The sequence below is a fragment of the Dama dama genome, chromosome 16 (genome assembly GCF_033118175.1).
Source record: "Dama dama isolate Ldn47 chromosome 16, ASM3311817v1, whole genome shotgun sequence".
NCBI lineage: Eukaryota > Metazoa > Chordata > Mammalia > Artiodactyla > Cervidae > Dama > Dama dama.
This window is the reverse complement of record NC_083696.1, coordinates 22,859,479-22,886,229: the sequence shown is the minus strand read 5'-3', so window position 1 is coordinate 22,886,229 and position 26,751 is coordinate 22,859,479. Positions and strand designations below refer to the sequence as shown.

The following is a 26,751-nucleotide window of genomic DNA, read 5'->3' as shown; positions in this document are numbered from 1 at the left end:
GCCGGGGGTCCTCGATTATCTGTAGTTCCACTTCCCAGGGCAGCTTGCCTCCATCTGTAATGGGGCTCCAGGAATTGGGGTCTCAGACTTAGCTCGCTGGCACCCCTGGCTCCAACTTGCTTCAAGCCCCTCCCCCACCAGGAGCTGCCCCCCCCCGCCCAGGGAAGGGCTTTGGGCCTCCTTATCCACCCTCTGTTGCCATCTCACCCCTTGGGGTCTCTCCAGCTGCACCCTGCTCCTTGCTACCCTCTGCTTCCCCCCACCTGGCGGGCCCAGCAAGGCCTGGTGGAACAGTCCCTGGTCATTAAAATGTGGTGGCTCTTCTCTGCTCTGTAGTTCGGTCCCGCTGCACCATACTCCGTCACTCAGCCGTGCTGCTCTTCACGCCCTCAGTGAGCAGGGGGCATGCCTGGCATGTCCCGGGCACCATGCGTGCAGCAGGGCACGGGGATGTGGAGGGAGAGCCCATCGCACGTGGTGCCTCCAGCTGAACTGCAGTGACCCGGGATGTGTGCCAGGAAGGGAAAGTTGGGGCTGGGTGTTGACCAGCAGGGACGGGCTCGAGGGGTCTAAACTGGGAACTCTGAGCTGGAACTCAGGGACTGCAGGAAACAGCCAAAGCCGAGCCGGGACAGAAGCTGTGGCAGTTTAAACAAAGCACGTGGCTGTAAATGCATTGACGCTGCTCTCACTGAGATGCCGTGTCTGCCTTCCCTTGTGACTGCTTGGATCTTGGAGCCCTGAGATGCTAAGTAAGGGGCTGATGGCCCTCACGCTATGAGGAAGCCCAACCCCCTCAAGGCCATGTAGCACTGGGACTGCAGTGGACAGTACCAGTCTCTGCTCCCTCCTCGCCACGCCCTGACTTGGGAGGGGAGTGGCCTTTACGTGATCTCAGCCCTTGGCATCAGGACCCCCCAGCAGCGGCCTCAGACTTTGAGATAAGTGTCCTGCTGGGGCCCGTCGGGACTCCCGGCCCAGGGACTGTTAAGCGCAGGGAAGTATCTTGGGCCACCAAGTCCAGGGTGGTTTGTTACATGCAGCAGTGGCTAGACCAGAGCGGTGGCTCCCCCAGAGAGTGGGTGGGGCCTTGGGGTGGAGTAGGAGTAGTCCAAGACACAGGTGCTGGGTGGGAGGGGGGCTGTGAATCATAACAGGTGCAGTAGTGGTAATTACCTGAGTTTTCATCCTGCACTTCTCATTGTCTGTGTAGCCGGGAGGCCTTCTGCCTTCTCCTTAAACTGACCATGAAGGAAACATGCTTATACCTCATCGAATCATGATGTACACGCATGTTTCCTAGGGTCGCCATAAGAAAACTTCACAAAATGAATGGCTTAGACAACAGAAATTTATCCTCGCCCAGTTCTAGGGACCAGGAGTCCAAAATCAAAGTTTTGGCAGGGCCGTGCTCCTTCTGAAGGCTCTGGGATAGGACCCTTCCTGCCTCTTCCAGCTTCTCTTGTCTCCAGGTGTCCCTTGGCTTGTGGCCACATGCCTCCAGGACCTGCCTCCATCTTCACGAGGCCTTCTTTCTTGTGTCTCCCCTTCATGATGCTCTCACAAGGACCTTTGTCAGTGGATTTAGGGCCCATCCAGGTGACCTGGGATGATGGCATCTTAACTGTGATCTGAATGATATCTGCAAAGTCCCTTTTTCCAAATAACATCACTTCTCAAGCTCTGAGTGAATGTTCTTTGCCGCCGACTGTAGTGCATGAGTGGAGAAGGAAATGGCACGCCACTCCAGTACTCTTACCTGGAAAATCCCATGGACGGAGGAGCCTGGTAGGCTGCAGACCATGGGGTCGCTGAGTCGGAAACGACTGAGTGACTTCACTTTCACTTTTCTCTTTCATGCATTGGAGAAGGCAATGGCAACCCACTCCAGTACTCTTACCTGGAAAATCCCATGGACGGAGGAGCCTGGTAGGCTGCAGACCATGGGGTCGCTGAGAGTCGGACACGACTGAGCGACTTCACTTTCCACTTTCATGCATTGGAGAAGGAAATGGCAGCCCACTCCAGTGTTCTTGCCTGGAGAATCCTAGGGACAGAGGAGCCTGGTGGGGTCTATGGGGTCACACAGAGTCAGACACGACTGAAGCGACTTAGCAGCAGCAGCAGCAGCAGTAGTGCATGAGAAGGCAAGAGAAGAACCGAGTGGGGCCGGGAGGAGGCGGGTGGCCCTGGTGGGGCAGGAACTGGCTTGGTGGCCAGCTGCAGGGAGAAGGGTGTGGGCTGGGGCTGGCAGGCATTCACCTTCTCCAGGATATAGTTCATCGAGGCTTTATCAGCAGGAAAATGGAAACCGCAGCCACTTTCTGACTTCGTGGGAAGTTATCGAAATGAGAGTGTGGTGGAAACTCACTGCTTTGTTAAATAATTTTGCATTGACTCAGAAGGGAAACAGGAAAGGGCCTTCTATCTTTTTATGTGAGTTTTTATCTCTGCTAGTGGGACCTTTCTTTTAAGTAGCTTTTCTACAAAAATACCCGTTGAATCTTTAGTGTGAACAGGAAGTCAGATATGCTGACTAACTTTTCCTTTATTTTAATGGCATTTCTATTGTTTTGAAAATGAAGAAAGAAAAAGAGTATAAGCTTTGTCCTCGTGCCCAAGGTACGTCTCCTTCTCTGTGCTGGTTGCACACACACACGTGCATGTGCACACATGTACACATACATAGGACATATATATAGATGGTGGTTTCCTAAGGACATGTTCACACCTTAGAAGGTTTTACAACTTGCTTTTTTCACTTAGCACTAGACACGTGTGCTCCACACTGCACTGGACCCTTCATAGGGTGCTGTGTGCTCATGGTGGGGTTCTTCTCTCCATTGTAAGGTTCTGCTCCAGAGTGGGGTGGCCCAGGCTGGGTGGTATCTCAGAAGCTGTGTTCCTGATTGTATCAGTCAGGGTTTTCCAGGGAAACAGAACCAGTGGGGTGGGGGGTGGGGGAGGGGGGAGGGAGGGGTTATTTTCAAGACTTGGTCACATGACTGGGGAGGCTGGCAGGCCTGAAACCTGCAAGGTGAGCTGGAGACTCAAGCTGCCTGGAAGCAGAATTCATCTTTCTTAGGGGGAGATCAGTATTTTTTCTGCCAAGGCCATCAACATATTGGATGAGGCCCACCCACATTACGGAGGGTTACCTGCTTTACTCAGGGCTTCCTTGTGACTCAGACAGTACAGAATCTGCTTGCAATGCAGGAGACCCAGGTTCACTCCCTGGGTCGGGAAGATCCCATGGAGGAGGGAATGGCAACCCACTCCAGTGTTCTTTCCTGGTGAATTCCATGGACAGAGGAGCCCAGGGGCGGCTGCAGTCTGTGGGGTTGCAAAGAATCAGACAGAACTAACACTTTCACTTTCACTTTTCTGCTTTACTCAAAATCTACCAACTTCAATGGTGATGTTATTCAAAACATTCCTTCACAGAAGCCTCTAGAATAGTTTGATCATTTATCTGGGCACTGTGGCCCAGCCAAGTTGACATATAAAATTAATCACCCTGATCAACACCCCAAGTACCTCAACCCCGTGCTGGGTTAGGTGTGTGAGCTTGTTTAGGATGTATAAGGAGGAGGGGTGACCTGCTCTGCATGCAGGCAGGGCTGTGTCTCATCTCCAGAGGCCATGGGGCCTGGCACCAGTGTGGAGGAAGGTGACATTTCTTGTATTCTGATGGCGTGGGGAGCATGGCTCTGGCCTTGTGTGGGCTGAGCCCCATGCTGGCTAACTTGTGGCCTTGTTGGGATTGCTCCTTCATTCCGGCACCTCTGTCCCCACACTTAGGGCTGAGCGAGCCCCTCAGTGCCTCTGGGGTTGATGCTTGCATCCTCTTTCTATGAAATGCTTCATTTCCTGGCGTGGACACGGTGGAAGTATTTATTAGCTGAAAGGCTCAGTGCTCCGCATCCTGATATTTTCTTTTGCTGGCAGAAACCTTTGTTCAGTTCATGGTCTGGCCATCCTGTTCTGCCCTCCATGTCACTGAAGTTGACCTGTCCGCCTGGCATGCTCTTATCAAGGCTCTTGGGCCGTCCTGTCAATTGGACAATAAATAATCACAGTGAGACAGAAGAAAAGCACAGCGGTGTCCTGGGGCAGGCTTGTCCTAGTCCTCAGGTTTACATGGCCTTGGAAGTGACTTGCTTGGTGGATAAGGGGAGGGAGGCGGGCAGGAGCACTGCAGGATGCCCTTAATGAAGGAAGGTGGCTCTTTTTAGTTTCCATTAGGTGTGGTGTTTGAGGCTAGTGAATGAATGAATGGGAGAGTGGGCTGGTCCCAGAGATTGGAAGGGATTAGGGTGGCAGGTGGGTGCCCGAGGGGCACACCTGCCAGGCCTGAGACCCAGGGTCAGGAGGCAGTTGTTCAGTTGCTCACTTGTATCCAACTCTTTGTGACCCCAAGGACTGCAGCATGCCAGGCTTCCCTGTCCTTCACCATCTCCCAGAGCTTGCTCAGACTCGTGTCCGTTGAGTCATTGATGCCATCCAGCCATCTTGTCCTTTGTCATCCCCTTCTCCTCCTGCCCTCAGTTTTTACCAGCATCAGGGTCTTTTCCGATGAGTCGACTCCTCGCATCAAGTGGCCAAAGTGTCGGAGCTTCAGTTTCAGCATCAGTCCTTCCAGTGAATATTCACGGTTGATTTCCTCTAGGATTGACTCATTGGATCTCCTTGCGGTCCAAGGGACTCTCAAGAGTCTTCTCCAACACTTACACTTCAACAGCATTAATTCTTCGGGGCTCAGCCTTCTTTGTGGTCCAACTCTCACATCTGTACATGCAGCAGGAGGGAATGCCAGTTCTGAGCCTGGCATTGGTGTGTCTGGAGCCTTCCCAGCTGCTGAGGCTCAGAGAGGGACGTCACTAGGATTTTGGGGACCCGCAGCCTCTCCTTGTTTCTGGATGTGTGGGGCTCAGTGCACTGCCCCTAGACCTCCGAAGCTGCCAAAAAAGCCCTCTGGTCTCGTTATTTCTTAGTAGAGCGTGGTCTGCCTGGCAGCCAGGGGCATGCCTGAGGGTGTGGCTGATCTGAGTTCAGGGGCAGGCAGGGCCTTTGTGGTGCCCCGAGGCTGACCGTCTCCCATCTGGAAGGTAGGCTGGGGTGCTGGAGATGCCCTGTGACAAAAGCGAGGGCCAGAGCTGTGCCGCAGTTCCAGCCCCTACCCCGTGCCCACTCCCAGGCTCCAAAGCACCAGCTGCGTGTCTTGAAAGTACCTTCTGGAACTTCCTTGGGTGGCCCAGTGGGGTGTCTGGAGTCTCCACACCTGGGACCCCCGTGGGCTCCCCCAGTGATGGCCCTGAGACCAGATTGCTGTCTTAACACACTTGCAGAAAGGATAGCCAGGAGGAATATGTGTGTGTGTGTGTGCGTGCGTGCGTGCACACATGCTCAGTCCAGTCTGACTCTTTGCTACTGCATGACTGTAGCCCACTAGCCCACCAGGCTCCTCTGTCCATGGAATTTTCCAGGCAAGAATACTGGAGTGGGTTGTCATTTTCTCCTCCAGGGGATCTTCCTGACCCAGGGATTGAACCCGCATCTCCTGCACTGGCAGTCAGGTTCTTTACCCACTGAGCCATTGGGAAAGCCCATGCCAGGGATAAACATTCTTTTTGCCTTTTTTCTCTTCTTTGAGGAAAGCATGTCTGTAGGTAGAGGGCTGGGAAATAGCCATTTGATCATTTTTTAATTTTTCAGCCCTACCCTCAGTCAGGATGTTCTTGGAATCATAAAACGAAAGAGATGATGAAGTGTATGTAGTTTATGATCCACGTGTGCTGAAGGTTGTGTTCTGTGGGGAACTTCAACGGTTAGAGGCTTAACCACAGAGAAAGAGAAACTAATTTAAACACAGTTTACAGAGATTATTTACTGGGCTCTTTCATCTGTGTATACAAGGGAATATTGTTAGAAATTAAGAACTTGGAAACATTCAAATTGGTTTTTATTTTATTTGTCCAGCATAATCTTTGTGGTGTTTTTATTTGGATCAAAACGCCAATGATTTCTTGACTTAACCGTCAACATAGAGTTTAAATGGAGGTTAATTACCATTTGAAAGCTTGTGATACATAGAGCTGCGTAAATGAGTCAGATGGTGTTTATTACTGGTGTTTATTGATGCCAGGTGTTTGGAAGCTGCAGTTTCCATTTGGACATCAGTGGGGTTCAGCCTGTTGGCAGCCAGTGGAAGTGGCGGAAGGCCTCTACCTAGAAGCTGCAGAGTGGCTGGAACTTTTCTGAAATGGAGTAGCATGGACTGTACAGTACAACTGCCGGGGACCCAGAAACACAGCTGTGGGACTATAACCTCCTTATCTCTCTGCCTGCTTGATTTCAAAGAGGAGATGAGGAACAAGGTCCAAACTTCTGTCACTGACTAATCAGACCAGAGTCTCCTAGGCCTCTGTTACATGTCCGTCTATTTAAAGTTCTGATCTGCCCAGGTATGGCTGAACATGCAAAATGCTTCTTCAGACTGTGGATGTATTTTACCAAATTTCTGGTTGCCTCTTGTGGGAAGCAAAAGCATAATTCTTTGAAAGTCCAAAATATTGGACAGGTTGACTAAGGGTCTCTGTCTGGTCCATGATCACAGTATGAACAGCCCTGTCCCACAGGTGATGGAGCCTGTGTGCATGGTTCATGTAGGGTAAGTCTGGAAGCCGCAAGCCAAACCAAACAGCACACATCTGTAAAGTGATCTGCAGTTAAAACTTCCTGCTTTTAGAACTCTCTTTTATTATTTCCATACAAGTATACCTTTGTAAATCTACTTTTCTGATAAAAGTGTTTTAAAATAAAAGTTACCATTTTAACCATTTTTAAGTGTTCAGTTCAGGCATTAAGTACTTTCGCTCTGTTGTGCAGCCATCACCACCCTCCACACCCAGAACATTTTCATTTTCTGAAACTGAAACTCCCCAATCCCCCTCCCCCAGCAACCACCATTCTACTTCTGTGTCTACTTCTGTCTCTATACTAGGCACCTCAAACAAATGGAATTATATAGAGTATTGCCCCTTTGTATCTGGCTAAGAGCAAAGGTGTTTTTAAAAACATTTGAGTCAAATTAATGTAGTTCTTTTACTCTTTTTCCCTCATATTTTACATAATTTTACAGTGAAAATGATTGTTTTGGTATACAGTTCTGTGAGTTTAAATGCATGTATAGATTTGTGTAACCACTTCCACAGGATGGAATAATTCCATCCCCCCAAGTTGTTCTCGGTTCAGGCAAACCTCAGAGATTTTGCAAGTTTAGTTCCAGATTATTACGATACAATGAATCTCCCGATAGAGCAAATCACATGAAATTGTTGCTTTTCCAGGGGCATGTAAAATTTATATTTACACTATACTATAGCATATTAAGTGTGAAATCTCACTGTGTCTTAAAAAAACAGTGTATATGTACCTTAATTTATGCATTAAAATTTTATGCATTTAATAATTTATGCATTGAAATGCATTATTTGTATCTTTTTTAAAGATTCCATGTATAAGAGATATCATATGATATTTGTCTTTCTCTATCTGACTTAGGTCACTTAGTATGAAAATCTCCAGATCCATCTGTTGCTGCAGATGGCATTATTTCATTCTTTTTAATTGTTGAATAATATTCCATTGTATATAGGTACCATGTCTTTGGGGCTTCCCTAGTGGGCTCAGATGGTAAAGAATCTGCCTGCAATGCAGGAGACCCGCGTTTGATCCCTAGGTCGGTAAGGTCCCCTGGGAAAGGGAATAGCAACCCACTCCAATATTCTTGCCTGGAGAATTCCAGATGAACGGACAGAGGAGCTTGGCGGGCTCTGTCTATGGGGTTGTAAAGAGTCGAACACGACTGAATGACTAACATAGACACAAGCCACATCTTTATCTTCAGCTGCTGATGGACGTTTAGATTGCTTTCATGTCTTAGCTATTATAAACAGCAGTGTAATGAACACTGGGGTGCATGTAACCTCTTGAACCATATTATCCTCTGGATATATGCCCAGGAGCGAGATTGTTGGATTATACGGTAACTGTGTTTTCAGTTTCTTAAGGAACCTCCAAACTGTTATCCTTAGTGGCTACACCAATTTGCATTCCCACCAACATTGTACGAGGGTTCCCTTTTCTCCACACTCTCCAGCCTTTATTGTTTGTAGACTTTTTGATGATAGCCTTTCTGACTGGTGTGAAATGATATCTCAATATAGTTTTGATTTGTGTTTTCTCAATAATTAGTATTATTGAATATCTTTTATGTGCCTCTTGACCATCTGTATGTCTTCTTTGTATTGATAGAAATGTCTGTTTAGGTCTGCCTAACAAATGAACTTATTTACAAAACAGAACAGACTCATTGACTTAGAGAACAAACTTATGGTTCCCAGGGGGGAAGGGTGGGGTGGATGGGTAGTTAGAGAGTTTGGGATTGACACATATGCACTGCTATATTTAAACTAGATAGCTGACAAGGACCTATTGTATAGCATAGGGAATTGTGCTCAATACTCTAATAACCTAAATGGGAAAAGAATTTGGAAAAGAATAGATACAGGTACACGTATAACTGAATCACTTTGCTATATACCTAAAACGAACACAACATTGTTAATCAACTATACTCCAATATAAAACAAAAATTAAAAATAAAATAAAAATTTGTTTACAAAGGCAAAAACAGATTGCTGCTTATGAATGCTAACCATCATCTGAGCCTTCAGCAAGTTGTAGTGTAACATCAGACATCATTGATCATAGACCACCATAACAAATACAATTAAAATTGAAAAGTTTAAAATATTCTGAGAATTACCAAAATGTAACACCAAGACACAAAGTGAGCAAGTGCTGTTGGAAAAAACTGTGCCAGTAGACTTGCTCGAAGAAGGGTTGCTACGAACCTTCAATTTATAAAAAGCAGTATCTGCCACGGGCAGTAAAATGAGGTATGCCTGTATTACCCTTTATGTTCGCACCCTCTCATCACCTCTGAAAACTGACTTAATCTGTCCTTGTAGTTTACTTGTTTATGAATGTCCTATAAATGGAGCCAGAGAGTAGATAGCCTATTAAGGTTGGCTTCTTTCCCAAGGATAACACCTTTGAGGCTCACTCAAGTTGTTGCATATATCGACATTTGATTTTTTTCTGGTCACTGAGTAGTATTCTGTTGTACCCTTAAATGGAGCGGCCATAAATATTTGTTTGTCAGCTCTTCTGTGAAGGCATGGTTGCATTTACTTAGGATAAATACTCACAAATGAGATTTTTGAGCCACTTGGTAAGTGTATGTTTAACTTTATAGAAACCAGCAAAGTATTTTCTGGAGTGTCTGTCTTGCTTTACATTCTCACCAACAACCTGTGAGGGTTCGAGTTGCTCCACATCCTCACTCATACTTGGCTTTGTTCATTGGTTTTCCAATGGAATATAGTTGATAGACAGTGCAGACTCTTTACCAACTGCGCTACAAGGGAAGCCCAAGTTACAGGTGTACGGTATAGTGATTCCCTGTGTTTAAAGGTTACACTCCATTTATAGTTCTTATAAAATATTGGCTGCATTCCCCACGTTGTACAGTATGTCCTTGTAGCTTATTTTATACCTGATATAATAAGGTATTTATATTATTTTATACCTGATATAATAAGGCACCTCTTAATCACCTGTGCCTATCTTGCCCCTCCCTACTTCCCTCTCACCATTGGTAACCACTGATTTGTTCTCTGTATCTGTGAGTCTGCTCCTTTTTTGTTATAATCACTAGTTTGTTGTATTTTTAGATTCCATGCATAAGTGATATCATACAGTATTTGTTTTTCTCTAACTTATTTCACTTGGCATAGTACCCTCCGAGTCTATTTATGTTGCTGCAAATGGCAAAGTTCCATTCTTTTTATGACTAATATCCCATTTTACATACATACATATACATATATATAAAACGTCGTGTTTATACATTCATTTATTGATGGACACTTAGGTTACTTCTGTAGCTTGACGGTTAGAAATTATGTTGCTGTGAATACTGGGGTGCATGATCTTGTAGAACTAGTGATTTGGGGTTTTTTGGATATATAACCAAGAGTGAAATTTCTGGGTCATATGGTAATTCTGCTTTTGTTTTTTGAAAAGCCTCCATACTGTTTTCCACAGTGGCTGCACTATTTTTTTTAACCATTCTAATTTGCATACTGTGTGTCTCCTTGTGATTTTAGTTTGCATTTCCTAGTGACTGATGGCATTTAATACTTTCTCATGAACTTATTTGCAATCCCTGTATCTAGTTTGGTGAAGTATCTTGTATTTTATTGGGTTGATTTTTTTTTCTTCCTATTGAATTTTGGGAATTTTTCCTGAACATAAGTTCTTTGTCATAGTTGGGGTTTTCAAACATTTTCTTCCAGTCTACAACTTGTCTTTCAGGTCTTGTAATAAGATTTTCACAGAAGGCAACATTTTAATAGTGATGAAGTTCGACTTACCAATTTACCATCATTCATAGGGAGTACATGGAAAGATGATTCATTTTCTGTTACTGATCTTGTATCCTGTGATTTTGCTAAACTGTCTTGTTAGTCTCAAGAGCTTTTTTGTTGTTACTGTAGGTTCTTTGGAATTTTCAACAGAGGCAATCATGCTATCTGTGAAAAGGCCATTTTATTTCTTCCCTGCTAATCTGTATACCTTTTATATCTTTGTCTCACCTCATCACTAGCCAGGGCTCCCGTAGAGTGATGAATAGAGGCAGTGTCAGCGGATGTCTGCCTTGTCCCTGTCATTTGGGAAAAGCGTTCAGCCTTCCATCACTGAGTATCATGTTAGCTATACGTTTCTTCATAGATATTCGTTAGTAGACTGTCAGGGTTCCCTTCTATTGCTAGTTAGCTGAGAGTTATCATGATTGGATGCTGAGTATTTTCAAATACTTTTTCACCATAAATTGTTATGCTTTTGTATTTTTTCTTCTGTAGATGGTTAATATGGTAGATTACACTGATTGATTTTACACATTGACCCAGCCTTGCATTCTGGGATGAACTCCATTTGGTTGTGGTATAACATTTTATATATTGGTTTGGCCAAAAAGTCTGTTTGGGTTTTTCTGGAAGGTGTTACAGAAAAACCTGAAAAGACTTTTTGACCAATCCAGTATATCACTGGATTCAATTTGCTGATATTTTGTTGAGGATTTTTGCATCTGTGTTCACAAGGGATATTGGTCTGCAGTCTTCTTGGGCTGTTTTTGCGTGGTTTTGTTATCGGGGTAATGCTAGCCTCATTTAAGTTGGGAAATGGTTTTTCCTCCTCTGTGTTTTGGAAGAGCTTATGTAGAATAGTGGAGAAGGAAATGGCAACCCACTCCGGCATTCTTGCCTGGAGAATTCCATGGACAGAGGAGCCTGGTGGGCGCCAGTCTGTGAGGTCACAAAGAGTCAGCGGACATGACTGAGCAATTATCACTATGTAGAATTGCTGTTATTTCTTCATTCATTGGTAGAATTTGCTGATAAAATCATCTGGACCTGGAGATAGCTGTTTCAAAAGGATTTTTAACTATGAATTTTATTTTTAAAGTGTTGTTCAGTTTCTTTATTTCATCACGGTACATTGTGACAGTTTGTGGTGATTGAGAGATTGGATCATTCCCTCTATGTTGTTGACTTTTCTTATAAGCATAGTTGTTCATGGTGTTCCTTGTTATCCATTACTGTCTGTGGGTCTGCAGTGATCACACCCCTCTGTCCTGGTTCTGTTACTTGGGAATGTATTAGACCCAGTGTCTGAAATGCAGCCTTTGTTTGGAGTGGGGTCAGCATCCTAGCTGAAGGCATTGCCCCATCTCCCTGACTGGATTCTGGGGGTACCCGTGGTATCGAGAGGGAGTAGCAAATGAGGTTTGTTCAGAGGAACACTAAAGCTTTGAAGCCTCTGGGTCAGCATTTGGTGCCCAGGGGTAGGAAGTTAATACACAGCATCCCAGTGACCTGCATGTCTTCATGTGTTTCCGGAAGCATCAGTTTGCTGCCAGGGAGCAGTTTCAGATGGTGGGGCAGGATATGGGTGGTAGGAATCTCCCTAAAGGGTGGAAGAGATTCCCCTCTTGTTCATAGTATTTAAGGGGACAGTTCTGAGTGGTGTGTCTGTAGTACTAATTTATGTTTCGTCTATTGCTAATCAAGGCCACAAATTGGATTATCTTGAAAACCATGGTAAATTAAGGCTAGTGGAGTGGTATGTTTTAGTCAGAGGTTTAAACGGAAATTGGTTGTTTTATTTGTCGAGGATGCAAGATAGTTGATAGCACATCCTTCTGTATGAGGCTTAATCTTCCTTTGTCACGGATCCTAAAGTACACATTTTTAGAATGATGAAGGCTCTGGGGTTTGGGCTGCTGTAAAAAAATAATGCAGACTGGGGTGGTTTCTAAGCAGCTGGTGTTTATTTCTCATAATTCTGAATGCTAGACATTTGAGATCAGGGTGCCGGAACAGTAGGTCGGGTTGTTGTTCAGTTGCTAAGTCGTGCCTGACTCTGGCGACCCCATGGACTGGGAACCTACCAGGCTCCTCTGTCCATGGGATTCTCCAGGCAAGAATTCTGGAGTGGGTAGCCATTTCCTTCTCCAGGGGATCTTCCCGACCCAGGAATCGAACCCAGGTCTCCTGCATTGCTGGCAGATTCTTTACCAACTGAGCTACAAAGGAAGCCCAGGAAGTATAGAGGGGAGGGGAATTAAAGTCAGCCCCTCCTCTGAGGGAGTTGGGGTGTACATTCCTTTTAACCCCCACAGCGCTAGGCTCATCTGTATCTGAATTGTAGGGACCACATGCTGGCGTGGTGTCTTCCGTGAGATTCCCGAGACCATCTAGTTCTGAGGTTTCAGAAGATGGGCAGCCAGGCTGTGAGGGTGTGAAAGTGAGCGCTGTCCCAGGACTGAGTTCCCTATGTCCTGTTCTCGTCTGCGCGTGGCTGCCAGGATAGAGGTGGGCGCGGGTGGGGTATGGCGGGGAAGGCGTGCCCACTTCTTTTCATAGAGAGCCTTCAGCTTTGACAGCTGAGAGGGGGCCCCCCTGTTAATTCTTCACTGTGGTGGTTAGCTCTGGAGATTAGTCATTCCGTTCCTTTCCAGTTGTTTGCTGACATTTTAGTTTCTGTTCTGATTGCTCGTAAAAGAATAACAAACCCCTCTCTTTGGGTCATGTCTTCTGGAACTTGTGGCTTAGAATCTAATAGTTACACAGTAATGAGAGGGCAGGGGAAGAGGAGCAGCATCCCTGCAGAAGGTTCCAGTAACGGATGTCGTATTCATATGTGTCATCGTCACGTGAACCCAGCAAGGAGTCCTTGCATCCTGGCAGTTACCTCCCTTGGTGTCACGTGAGAACTCACCTGAAAACATCCACCTTCAGGACCGCAGACCTGTGTCCTGTCCGGGGACTGGATACGGGGGTGTTGATTAATGAGCAAGAATCACAGTGAGAAGAGTGCAGTTTGGCTGTCGTTGAGGAGTTTGTGCATGTGTGTGACCTGCTTGGACCTTGAGACAGAAACATGTACGGTCTCGACAAGACACTGTGTTCTATGCAGGAGGAACCTCAGAGTCCCTGGGTGGCCAGTGACCTCTGAGCAATGGGCTGCGTGGTATCTATCTGCGTGTCTGAACAGGGCTGTGCAGGCTGGAAGGGGTCTTCGGGTTGGGCATACCTGGGGTCAACACAGATGTCTTCCTAGAGCAGTGATTCTTTTCAAAGAAGGAAAGGGCCCAAGATAGCCCCCTGTCTCTGACCGTATAGGTTCTTAGGGATGTTTGAGAAACCGTGGCAAGAATTCTTATTTGGCAGGGGAAAAGAAGGGCATTTCTGAAAGTGAATTGACATCCCCGTTCCTTATTTTCAAGACTACACAGATCTACGTGGTCACTGTGTATTTTCACTTGCATAAGGGGGACTCGTCTTACCATTCATCCTTTTTCTGTGTGGGCTCCATTGGTTCATGCCCCAGGCAGCTGCAGTTCCTTCATGGGAACGTCCCACTGGTGGCCTGGGAGGCGGCGCTGCTGGGACACTGGCAGGCTTCTCCCTGGACAGCGGTGCTTTACTTGACATCAGGGGCAAGCCTCCTCCTCACTCCCAGCCCCCAGATCTTCTCCCCATCACCCACTCCCCTCTAGAAATGCAGGAGTCCTTCTTGGCACAACTGCACCCTTCATTTCCGTCTGTCCCGTTGCCCGTTCCTGAGCCCCCTTCCCTCCTGAATCTCACAGTTCCCCTCTCCCTTCTGTTGTCTTTAGACTTTGGAATGAGCAGCCTTTGGATGGCACGTTGGAACCTGTGGGAGTTGTCTGTCTTGATACAGCTCTGCAAGTTGTACAGAGTTGATGGCCATGCAAACTGTCCTCCCCTGGAGACAGGCGAATGGATTCTGTCTAGTGGCGGGGCAGTTGTCTTCCTCCCGTAGAAGAATCCAGTTTTGTGCCCATTGGAAGCTCATTTCAATTTCCTTTTTTAATATTTATGTAAATGTATGTGTTTGTTTATTGAACATAACATAATCTCAGCTACATTACAGTGAACAGCTCAGTGGCATTTAGGTCATGCACAGTGTGTATAACCACCACCTGTGTCACAGTTCTAAGAACTTTTGGTCACCCCAATAAGAAACCCTGTACCACCCCCGTTCCTCCTCCCTCAGCCTACCCCATGTAATTTGAGGTTCTCTGAGCGGCCAGCCCTTCTCACTGGGTGGTGCTGACTTCCAGCGGCTTCTGGCACCTCCTGTCTGTCCTCTGTGGGATGCAATGGGCTGGGGTTTTTTTTTTTAGAGTGAGAATTTGGTCATGGAGGGTAAGTGAACACTTCACATTTGGACTTTCCTGGTCTTGTCTGGGGCTCTTGGATGATATTTTGAAAAGAATTCTTCTTTCTGGGCCGGCGTTCTGGGCCCTGCCAGGTCAAACAGCATGTACTGATTAATTATCACAAGTCCAATGCTGTGTTGAGCAAGCCAGATGTTTTTAGCTGTGGAGAGGGCATAGTGCCAAGAACAAAAATGCAGTGAGTAAAGAAATAAATCCCATACTTTTGGAGCCACAGCCTTGTATGATAGTCGTCAGCATCAGCTGAGCAGAGAGCAGGACTCTCACCCCATGAGCACTCCGGGCCCCGTGGTAATGGCCAGGAGTTGGCCCAGCCTGCCCCCAGGAGCTGAGGACGCCCTGGCACCCCGTGTTCCTGGCAGACCTAAAGCACACCCTCAATGTGAAGACTGAACTCATAACTGGCCTGAGTCTTGGTCAGTTTTCCTTGTGGGGCCCTCACTGTGGTGGAACCTCGGGTTGGAGCCTGGCTTTCCATGACCATGGCTTTTCCCGGTCCCTCAGCCACGTGGGGAGGGGCCTGTCCCTGCTGTCCAAAGCCAACCACAGTAAGCAGGTAGTTGTGACCTTGAGCAGAAAGGGGAAGGTTAAGACTTGATTGTGGGAAGCCCCGGAGTAGTTCTGTTGAACAAAGACAAACTCCTGTCCTTAGAGGGGGCTGGATTGTTAGACTCAAGACTGCTGGTATGAGCTCAAGATTTCCAACTCAGGGCAGGCTGTTGGTGCTTTTGTAAATGGCCAAGGATGGCTCTCCACTGAAGTTATTGTTGGCTTGTTTTGTTGTTGGTTTTTTTTTTTTTTTGGTGCTCATCTTTTCCATATTTTAATCTCATAATCAAAAGCATCCAATTACATGATTTTGAGATCAAAGAGATGTATAACCTATATCGTTGACTTGTTTGTAAGTGATAGGCATTTGTTGTTTTCTGTTGACTGATACTTTGGGGCATTTTCACTCCTTCAGATTTAAGGCATTGCATCACTGTACCAAAAAATTCTGTTTTGTAAAGAAAACACAGCTCTCATGTTACATGAGTTATCCTAGGGCAACAACATCTCCGTGTCCGGTCAGATGGCTGTTTGTTGCCACTCACATCAGTGTTGTCACCAGAGGAAAGCATGGGGTCTCCCCTTCCCTTGGAGTCCCCACTTCTCTGCATCAACCAAATTATGAGTTTTCTATCATAAAAGAAAAAAAACAAACAAACGCATGGCTAATGATGTTTCTGTGAGGAATTATGGCCCCGTATCCACGTTTAGGAGGGAAGTTAGTGGGATGTCCCGACATCTGCGTTCGTGAGAAATCAAGCTTCCAGAATTTGCAGCACAGCGGTGGGGAGTGGTTCCTAAGTACTTCCCTCTGGCTCCGCAGAGACCATCCCTGCCCCAGTGGAGTGTGTGTGTGATGTCAACACCGAGCTCTGCAGTTTGGAGCTCAGCAAAGCTTGAGAGCTTCCCTTCCTAAAACCCAAACCTAGTTTAATCAGCTGCTGGGAAATATGATGTCAGGACCGAGATCTGCAGTCTGGATCTCAGCAAAGCCTGAGAGCTTCCCTTCCTAAAACCCAAACCTAGTTTAATCAGCTGCTAGGAAAAGCAGTTTGCCAAAACGCATCCTCCCCTTCTGTTAGATCTGATTCATTATTTCATTTGTTGCTGAAGAAACACACGCGGATCCCAGGAACTTCTCCGTGGTTTGTACACCGCGGTTTTCTATCCATATGCTGCTCTCTGGGGTGGGAACAAAACTCAGATGGATGCAACTTTCAGAAGTTTATTTTGACGGCTTTTCTCATGTGTTGACATGCCTCAGGTAGGGCAGTGGGTGTCCCCGTTGCCTCCTGGGTTGGCTGAGGAGGTGTGACTCGAAACCACAGCAGTCCAGAAAGACCATACCCACGCTTTGGTGCCAGCCTGGTCCTTTAGATGCTCATTTAATCCTGTCTTTGGGGATGTTTTCTGTTTTTATTGCTATAAAGAGGCTACTAGATGAGAACTTCTGTGTGTGAATACAAGATAAGAACATTGTTACCTGTAGCTAGCATTGATTTGGAAGGTTCCGGATGTTGCTTCTAGAAAAGACTTCCTGTTGACCGTGGGAAGGGGCCCACACCTCCTCACCACCTCTGAACCTTATCTTTTTTTTTTCTTTGTTACTTCTGTAGGGGGAGAATGGCATCTTGTGTTAATCTGTATTTTTCTGATCAGCAGCGAGGTGAACATTTCCTTTCACACATTTGGTAGCAGCATATTTAGAAAGAGTGGTGGTGATGGTTTAGTCACCAAGTGGTGTGCGACTCTTGTGACCCCATGGACTGTAGCCTGCCAGGCTTCTCTGTCCATGGGATTCTCCAGGAAAGAATACTGAATGGGTTGCCATTCCTCAGGGCATCTTCTTGACCCAGGAATTGAACCCAGGTCTCCTGCATTGCAGGCAGATTCTTTGCTGACTGAGAGAGAATCTTGCGTGTTCAGTCGATCAGTGAAGGTTCCCCAATGAGCCCCACCCACTACCCCTTCACCCCCTGCTGGGAGAATGAGAGTAAAGCATTTGTTGGTGGTGGAAGTGTTCCCCACCCAGAACTTCTCTACCTGCAGGGGTGTGGGGAGCAGGGGGCCTGGATTCACTGTGTGTTATGCTTTGGATGGCCCCGTGGAGACCTGCCCACCTCCTGGAGGGCTATCAGCTTAAGCAAAGGGTTCCGTGTGCTGTGGTTGTTTTTTGTCTGTTTGTTAACATTTTATTCATGTGTTTGTCTGTGCCTGGTCTAAGTTGCAGCATGCAGGATATTTAGCTGCAGCACGTGAATTCTTAGTTGTGGCATGTGGGATCTAGTTCCCTGAGCAGGGATTGAACCTGGGCGCCCTGCACTGGGAGCACAGTCTTAGCCACTGGATCACCGGGGAAGTTCCCTGTGTGCTGTGTGTGATGTTTCCAGGGAAGCACAGAGTTTCCGTAGTGAACGGGACACTGGACATGCGTGAGTGGTCTGATTTTCCTTGATGTCGCTTCCCCCTGTTTCTCTTGCTCGCCAGCCCCCAGAAGCATCTGTGGCTTAAGGTCTCAGACATGCTTCTGAGCTGGTTCTCGAACCAGTCCCTGTTTGTACTTTGAGCCAGAACTAGTGAGACCTTAGGGAACCCTGAGAGTCTTCAGGAAGGTGGAAATCAGAGGTCTCACCTGTCTGTCAGATCCATGTGTTTTTGGGCTTCAGGTCATTTGTAATCAGTGGTCGAATGAAAATCAAAGCCAGGCTTAGTAAGAGTCTTTATTTGAAAGGATTATTGTCAGGGAGCCAGGGAGGGAGAGAGATGTGTGGAGACAGATGTTGCCGTGGAGAGTTGTGTGACCATGGCAGGCACGTCAGGGATCAGGCACTCTGGGCTTTTCCTTTGTAGGGAGGTGTTAGACAGTCCGTAAGACCCAGGTATGGGGCAGTGGGATGAAGAGTGAGGGGTGGTAGATTGGAGGATGTGTCCCCCAAGGCCAGCCTGTTCTCAGCAGGGCTGTCTGAGGGCTCAGCCTGGCTGTGGGTCGAGGGAGGCCTGGGGGAAGAAGAGAGACTGAAGCAGAGTCAGGTGACAAGTGTTTCGTTCCAGTTGATCTGTGGGGATGACCATTCAGCCCATCCTGGACGAGGCCCAGAATGGAATTGGGGGTGCCTGTGTCTCACCTGGTCTCAGGTGAACGTGGCTTCCATCTTGTCTGAGTCCTGTGCGGTGAGCCCTTCTTGCATCACAGAGGGACGGGACTGTCTACCTGCCGATCGCAGGGCCACGTGCAATCAAGTCTGCCAGGCAGAGCTCTGCAGGGCATGGTCTGTGGTGGTGGCGGATGGTGGCTGCTTGGATTCCGTGCTGCAACCACCTGGGCCCTGAAACCTCAGCCTACCCCACCCAGGCCTTTCCCTCGAGGACCTGCTTCCAGGGGAGGCAAATCTGAACTGGGCTGTGATGGACTGGCAGGGCCTGCCGCACACAGGAGTGGCTCTGGGGACAGAGGGCCAGGTGAGGGGGCACTGACCGTCTGCAGTGTTGGGTCCGCCAGCTGCATCGTCGGGCTTGGTCAGCGGGGTTGAGGTTGTGGAAGGAAGGCGCACCTGCAAAGGGCCTCCTCAGCATCTCACTCCTCCTCAGCTCTGACTGGGAGACAGTTAAAGTAGGCCCACCCTGTTTTAAAGGTTATTAAAGTGAAAGTGTTAGTCACCGAGTCATGTCCAGCTCTTTGCAACCCCATGGACTATACCCCACCAGTCTCCTCTGTCCATGGGATTCTCCAGGCAAGAATACTGGAGTGCCATTTCCTTCTCCACGGGATCTTTCCAACCCAGGGATCGAACCTAGGTCTCCTGCACTGAAGCAGATTCTTTTACCATCTGAGCCACCAGGGAAGCCGTAATGTGAAGCTATAGTCTCCAGACAAGAATACTGGAGTGGGTAGCCTATTCCTTTCTTCACTCTCACAAATTCCAGAACTGTTTTGGTTTCTTCCTTTCTTTTTTCTCATTTTGACTCTCCCCCTCTTCCTCCCCTCTATTCTTTTTTTCTGATTTTGGTTTTTACATACACCTGTGCTTAGTCACTCAGTTGTATCGACTCTTTGCAACCTCATGGACTGTAGTCTTCCAGGCTCCTCTGTCCATGGGGATTCTCCAGGCAAGAACACTGGAGTGGGTTGCCATGCCCTCTCCCAGGGGTTCTTCCCAGCCCAGGGATCGAACCCAGGTCTCCTGCATTGCAGACTGATTGTTTAATGTCTAAGCCATGAGGGAAGCCCAAGAATACTGAAGTGGGTAGCCTATCCCTCCTCCAGGGAATCTTCCCAGCCCAGGAATTGAACTGGGTTCTCCTGCATTGCAGGCAGATTCTTTACCAGCTGAGCTACCAGGGAAACCCTTTTACATCCATAACTCATTTTAAAACTTCAGTTCCGTTCAGCTCAGTCGTTCAGTCGTGTCCAACTCTTTGTGACTCCATGGACTGCAGCACACCAGGCTTCCCTGCTGATTTAAACGTTGTTAAGCCATGTTTAACATTAAACATTAAACAATTTAAACATTGTTAAATTCTTTTTTAAAAATGAAAATGTAAACATTGTTGACATACTGACCTTGGACTCACCCACAGTTTCTTACTATACGATTCTCCATCAGGGACCCATTTGGAAGCTTTGTTAATTCTACTTTGTTAGCACTCACACCATTGCTGGCAAGGCCTGACCTGCCCCCACTCCTTTTGTAGCTCCAGGAGCTGATGCTAAGTGCTCAGGAGGCCAAAGGGAGTGTCATGGATGGAATCAGGGTACAGGTGACACTCTTTGCTCATGCAGATGCTGACCTGACCTGGTCTTACCTGGCCAGGTGAGCTATGCCCCATGCCTGAGCCCTGGGGGCCTGTCGAGTGTCCATGGCATTTCGTCTGTGTGTAGGATTGGCGGGTAAGGGGTTCTGGCTCACGGTTTGCCTGCTAACACATCCCCTTTTCTCTGTCTCAGACTCTGCCATCCCAGCGGGTAGGAAGAAGCCGCATCCCAGTTGCTGATATGTTTGATAATGCCGATCATCAGGTAAGGGATGAAATCTGCCTACAGAGTGCGGTTCTTTTTAGAGGTGGCTCCTGAGCAGGTCTGGTCGTAGGTGTTTCTCCCGTTAGTGAGCAGCTTTGCCTGTTTCTTACATTTCTGGCCCCAGCTGGTGATGGGAAGGCAGAGGAGGAAAGCTGGTGTCAGAAGGCTCAGGTGACTCTGCTGGAGGGCTCACAGTCTGCGTGGGGGCTGCGGCAGCAGACACCAGGGCAGGAGGAGGGCTGCTCTGGGGGCTGGCCCAGGAGTGGGGTGTCTGTGGTCAGCGCCAGCTTCCCTGGGCAGGAGGGGAAGGGCCGGGGCTACAGAGTGGAGTCCTTGCCCAGCCTTGGCACCAATGCCAGCTCTGAGCCCCCTCACTTCCCATCCATCGTTGTCTTTGATGCTGCTCTCCTGCGGGGAGGTGGGCAGCGTCTTAGGACCTCCAGTCTCACACCCTGGCAGCCATACCTAAACTGGATTTGAACCTTTGGTACCTGCCATGGCCCTGGAGGGCCGTCTTCAGCTCAGGGTCCACCTTGGGGCTCCATGTGGAGCTTTCATCGCGTTTACTTGCTCTGAGTGAGCCGGGAGAGAAGAGGGCTTCTGAGGGAGCCTTTCTGTTTGTTTGGGCTGGGAGCCAGCAGCCCAAGAATAAGCTTCCAGAGAGCTCACTTTGTGAGCTGGCAGCTCTGGACATGGCCGTGGAGGAGGGTGGTGGAAATGTCGGGTGCCCGCCCCGTCAGTCCCTCCCCGAGCTGGGGGGGTAGGGGGTGGGCCACGGCCACTTCAGACCCGCAGACATCTGTGCATGTCCCGGAGAGAGAGCTGGAATAAAAGTCTGTCCAGACGTGCTTGCGTCAGACGGAGTTTCCAGGAGTAACTTTTATTTGCAGTGTGTACACAGGACATTTAAGTACCGCCTCCTCTCCAGGTACCCGTCCTGCTGGCGGAATTGTTCTCTGAGGGAGACTTCAGGGTTTGGTGCCCAGGCTGGCTCCTGGCCCAGTCCTGCCTCCCCGACTCTGGGAACTGCCCCACCCCCATGTTAGGAATCTCCCCCTGGCTTTACCTTTCACATTATAAACAGATGGTTTACAAAAGGTAATTGAAAAGGAAAAGCTTAGGAAGATTAAAAAGTATTCTAGAACCTGTGTTGAAGAGAAGAAAACAACTCATTTCCGGGATCAGCTTTGCTGCTTTGAAGTGGTTCAGATAGAAATTGGCGGGGTGGGCATGGTCTCTTGTTTGCAGATGGGGCAGGTATGTCCTGCTGCTGCTGTTGCGGGTCCGGCTGTCTCTATGAGTCTTGGGGATGTGCTTGAACCAAGGGCAGCCTCTGCGAGGAGCTGACCCCTGAGATTGTGTGTTCTCCCACGAGATTGGGGACCAGGTGATCTAGCTTCAAGGTGTGGGATGGTCGGGGTGCTGGGCCTGCCTGGGGCTTCCCCGGAGCATGGAACAGGAGGGACATGAGGGAGTCTGCAGCCTCCCAGGATCGGGTTCATGTGGATGTCTGACTGAGGGTACAGTTTTATGTCTTACCTGTGGTTTTTTTTTTTTCTTAGACTCAAACTCCTAAAGCCTTCCTGCTTCTAGTGAGAACTCGGGTAAAGGAAGTGAATTATTCTGACTGTTTTGGTTTTGGTGATGCCTACTTTACAACCACACAGTCTTATTCTTACCAAGCATGCCCTGTGAGTGCTGCCTGGGTACCAGGGTGGCCCTCAGAGGCAGGGGGCTCCACAGGCGTGAGATAGGCCACCTGTCCCTAAGAGGTGTGCTTTTATTTTCACCACGTAGCATTCAGTGTCTTGCAGAGCTGAGAGTGGCATGACTGTAGATGTAATTGTTGTTCGGTTGCTTAGTCGTGTCCGACTCTTTGTGACCACGTGGACTGCAGCACATCAGGCCTTCCTGTCCCTCACCATCTCCCAAAGTTTGCCCAAGTTCATGTCCATTGCATCAATGATGCCATCCAGCCATCTCATCTTCTGACTCCCTCTTCTTCTGCTCTCAATCTTTCCCAGCATCAGGGTCTTTTCCATTGAGTCAGCTGTTCTCATCTGATGACCAAAATACTGGAGTTTCAGCTCCAGCATCAGTTCTTCCAATGAGTATTGAGGTTTGATTCCCCTTAAGATTGACTGGTTTGATCTCCTTGTTGTTCAAGGGACTCTCAAGAGTCTTCTCTAGCACCACAGTTCAAAGGCATCAATTCTTTGTCACTCTAACTTCTTTATGGTCCAACGCTCATATCTGTACGTGACAGCTGGGAAGACCAGATGTAATCAAGTGACACTGGAATGGGAGTTAGTTACTCCTGTGTGTGTGTCAGAAGGCCTGGGAGGGCGCTCTGGTACACCGGCTGAGGTCCTGTAAGGCTGTTACCTGGACAAGCTCCCAGGACCACCTCCCAAGGGTGTGCAGAGTCCTGGGGTGCTGCTGTAACCAAAAATGAATGGTCTGAGCTTTTAGACCTGAGGGACTTGTTAATGTAAAAACTATACATGACTCACTTCATTCTAATGCTGATCTGTGCGCGATGTTAGCTCAGTTGTGTCCTTTAAGGCTTACAGTATAGATTATATTGCAGGAGCAACAGGTCACCCACACAGAGGCATGCACAGAGTGGTGTGTGTCCAAAAGCTGTTGTAATATGATGGGGGGGCCTGAACACCACCCAGCTTAGGGGCACCCCAGTCAGTCTCTAGTGAGAGACAGTCTGCAAGGTACTGGTGCCCCTCTGTCCTGCTGAGGATGGGGCTCCGAAGAGCCAGGACCGGGGTAGACAGAGGACTGTGTCCAGGACCTCCCTCCATGGCCGTCACCCCACTCTGATCTTGTTGGGTCCCTTTATAGTGAGTGGAAGCTTCTACACCTGCAGCCACACCTGGACCCGCACTGTCCAGCACTGTGGCCAACACCACTCAGGGCGAGGAGCACTCCACGTGTGGCCGGTCAGAGCCAGGCGGTGCGGTGCCTGGGGAGGCCCTAGACTCAGAAGCGATGGGAAGATGTTCTGTCCACGACTCTATTAGTTATGTGTTGGAGGGATTGGCTGTGTATTGGGCTCAGTCAAGTGTGTTGTTAACACAAACTTCACCTGTTTGGTTTTGCTCTCAGTGTGACTGGTAGGCGCACATGTGATCTGAGATCACACATGTGGCTCACGTGTGTGACCCGCCTGGTATTTCTTTGGGAGGCACAAGTCTAGACTGTGCCCTCTGCATTTGAATTTCTCCTTCGGTTGAGGCTGGGCCCACAGGCTGGGAGGCACAGACTAGAGACTCAAAGAATGAGGAAGTGTCAGGCTTTGAGAATACTGCTCAGCCAGCTCTGAGTGCAGTTGTGTTTGCCTTTCTGCAGACAGGGACTGCGCAGGGCCTTCAGGCTGCACATGGCTTTCCAGGCCTCAGCCGAGAAATGGGTTTTGTGCTCAGATGGCATTTCTCTTGCACATGGAACCGAGCAGTCGGCTTTGGTGAGCATGCTGCTCCCCGGAAGGGTGGTCCCGGTGCCCTGTTGGTCAGGCTGCCCTTTATCCGGGCTCCCTGTTATCCAGGGTCCCCATTGCCTGGGCTTCGGTTTCCCTGTTTTTTGTGGATAAAGAAACGTGCAGTGTGTCCGGCTTGGTCTGCCACGTACAGCTGTGGTCTGTGCATGCTGTTTGGCGTGCTGAGCCTGTGAGTTAGCGATGGCCTTGGTGAATCCGTGCCACTGATCTGATGGGGGGCAGGGACCACCGTTTAACCCTCTCCTGCCCCCGGAAGCCCCGCCGACGATCTGCTGAATGGGGGCTGCCATTTGAGCAGCTGCGGGGCACGTGGCCCGAGTGCTGGGAGAGCCCCGCAGGCCTTCTCACATCTGGCTGGGCTATTTATATCCCACAAAGGCCTGTTTTTCTCTGAAAAGAGGGGGCCTGTGGCGATGCTGTCAAGTGCAAGGGCCAGTGAAGTGAGCCTTTCAGTAAATGACTTTCTGGTGTGTCTGGCACGTTTTCGTGGCACGCACAGGCCTCAGGGTTCCACATCTGCCCGGTGCTGTGGTGCATGTGCACACAGAGAGCTTGGGTGGAGCTGCAGCCCCGTTCTGGTGTTGGGGCGCATGGCTGGCCCCGGGGCGTGGAGCCCCGTCAGCCTCCAGGCCCCATGACTCTGACAGTGCCCTGAGCTCCTGAGCTGTGCTCCACACACTCTAGGCACTGGAGAAGCTTTCTTCTGTTGGGGAGGATGGACCACAAAGGGGATCAGTAAGTCAGATGTGGGGGTGAAGAGGTGCTGGGTGCAAAGAAGAGAAAGGAAGCAGAGAAAGGGTCCTGGGAGGGCCTTGCAGAGAAAGGGCAGTTGGTTGAGAAAAGATGAGATCTGGACCTGGGTTTCGGGAATAGTGTTCCAGGCAGAGGGGACAGCAGGTGCAAAGGCCCTGAGGCAGGAGTGTGTTCAGGTGTCGAGGAGGGGCAGGTGAGAGAAGACACGTGTGGATGGTGAGCTTATGGTGCTCAGAGATGCTCAGATGGGCGCCCTGGGAGCCAAGCGTTTGGACAGGACTGCTGGCATCTAGGAAGAATGGACCCTGGAAGGCAGGATGGGGCCCCCTGTTAGGAGGCTGTGAGGTGATCAGGGGGAGAGGTGGTGGCTTGGGCCAGAGTGCAGCAGTAGGGGTGGGAGGATGGCCCGATCGGGCATTTATTTGGAGGTGAAGCTGAGGGGACTTGCCTCAAGGTTGGATCTGGGGTGGGGTGGGGGGCTGAGGATGCACTGAGATTTTGGCTGAGCAGCTGAAAGGATAGAGGGCCCACTTACAGGCCAGCTCCACGCAGGCTGTCTAGGAGGCATCCCGGGAGTATGGTTTGGGGCACGTGAAGTGTGGAGGGGAGGAGGTCCTGGCAGCTTCCACCTGGAGTCAGGGAGACGTCCAAGGCGTGGCCCTGAGGGGTGGGTCCCAGCTCAACTCCCAGAGTGCAGGCTGTGTGGCCTGGGGACGTCCCTCCACCCTGTGTTCATCAGGTGAGGCTGGCCTGTGCGGGACACAAGGATGGGCCCATGGGGTGAGATCGGACTCACTGCAAGACTCGGACAGCTGGCTGGATGGGAAAGGAGAGTACGTGGGTGGCGTGTGGGAATGCAAGACCTGCTCAGTTGAGCCCCTCAGCATGAGTGGTGGGGTCCTAATGTGTCTAGAGGTGGGGAGGGAGAGTGGCAGGGGTGGGGTGAGGCAGAACCCCCCATCCCTGGCTCGGCCGGGCTGGCAGACTCTGCACAGCATGGTTTGGAGAGCAGGAGGCGAGTTTAGAAAGGAAGTGCCTCCATCTTTCTGTGTAAGCCTTTATGGATATTCTTCATGGCTTTGTTGGTTTGTTTTGCTGCCTCATTGGAAACACACGGCTCTCCAGGGGCTCGGATAGCCTATGCCTTTGAGTCAAAGGGGCACTCAGTTTTTTCAGGGAAATGCCTTGGGAAGCAAAGGGTCCTCACTAGAATCTGAGAGAGGCCCAGCTGTGTTCATTATCATAATGAGGGTCCTTGTCTTTGTCTTCTCGGCCATGTTGAGGGAGGATGTTGCTTAATTACTGACTGGTCAGTGGTCATTAAGAACTTGGACGAGGCGCTACTCGAAGCTACTCACTCAGGCTCCAGGATTGAGTTTTTGGTCCTTTGTAGCAGGCTGAAGGATGGCCTCCAAAGAAGTCAGATTCTAATTCCTGGAACCTCTGAGTGGTACCTTTTCTAGAGATAGAATCTTTGCAGATGTGATTCAGTTAAGAATCTTGCATGCGGAGGTGGTCCTGGGCTATATCTGATGGGCCCTAAATGCCATCACAAGTGTCCTTACAAGAGGGAGGCAGCAGAGATGTGAAAGATAAGAGGAGAAAGGTGATGTGAAGATGAAACAGAGATTAGGGTGATGTGGGTGTGGTGGCTAATTCTATGTGTCAGCTTGACTGTGCCAGACACTTGGTCAGACCTGATTCTGGGTGTGTCCAGGCAAGATTAGCTTTTGAATATGTAGGCAGACTGAGGCAGATTGCCCTCCTCCACGTGGGTGGGCCTCATCTAATCAGTTGAGGGCCTGGCTGGAGCAGAAAGGTGGAGTGAGAATTCCCTCTCTCTGCCAGGCTGTCTTTGAGCTGGGCCACTGGTTTTCTCCTGCCTTCAGATTAGGACTAGAGATGGAACTTGCATCGTCAGCTCCCCTGGGTCCAGCGTGCTGACTGCCGATCTCAGGGCCCGTCAACCTCCATGGTCACGTGATGGGATTCATTAGGGATTCATAAATCCCTTTCTCTGTGTAT

General features: G+C 49.0%; 1 protein-coding gene and 1 long non-coding RNA gene across 3 annotated transcripts in view; one reads left to right on the top strand and one right to left on the bottom strand.

The window, feature by feature from the left end:
* SEMA4D (semaphorin 4D) overlaps window positions 1-26,751 on the top strand; it is a 120,123-nt gene that overhangs the window by 16,570 nt on the left and 76,802 nt on the right. Inside the window, exon 2 of the mRNA XM_061163555.1 lies at window positions 20,391-20,462. The gene's annotated coding sequence lies outside the window, so the exon portion shown is untranslated. The remainder of the gene's footprint in view (window positions 1-20,390; window positions 20,463-26,751) is intronic.
* On the bottom strand, window positions 18,198-19,841 carry LOC133071161 (uncharacterized). Of its 2 annotated transcripts, XR_009696365.1 has the most exons (4): window positions 19,808-19,841; window positions 18,921-19,066; window positions 18,571-18,716; window positions 18,198-18,460 (listed from the first exon to the last, which is right to left on the bottom strand). It is a non-coding gene; the product is annotated as an uncharacterized LOC133071161 (long non-coding RNA). The 2 variants fall into 2 exon arrangements; XR_009696364.1 differs by lacking the exon at window positions 19,808-19,841 and having other exon boundaries at window positions 18,198-18,442; window positions 18,921-19,412.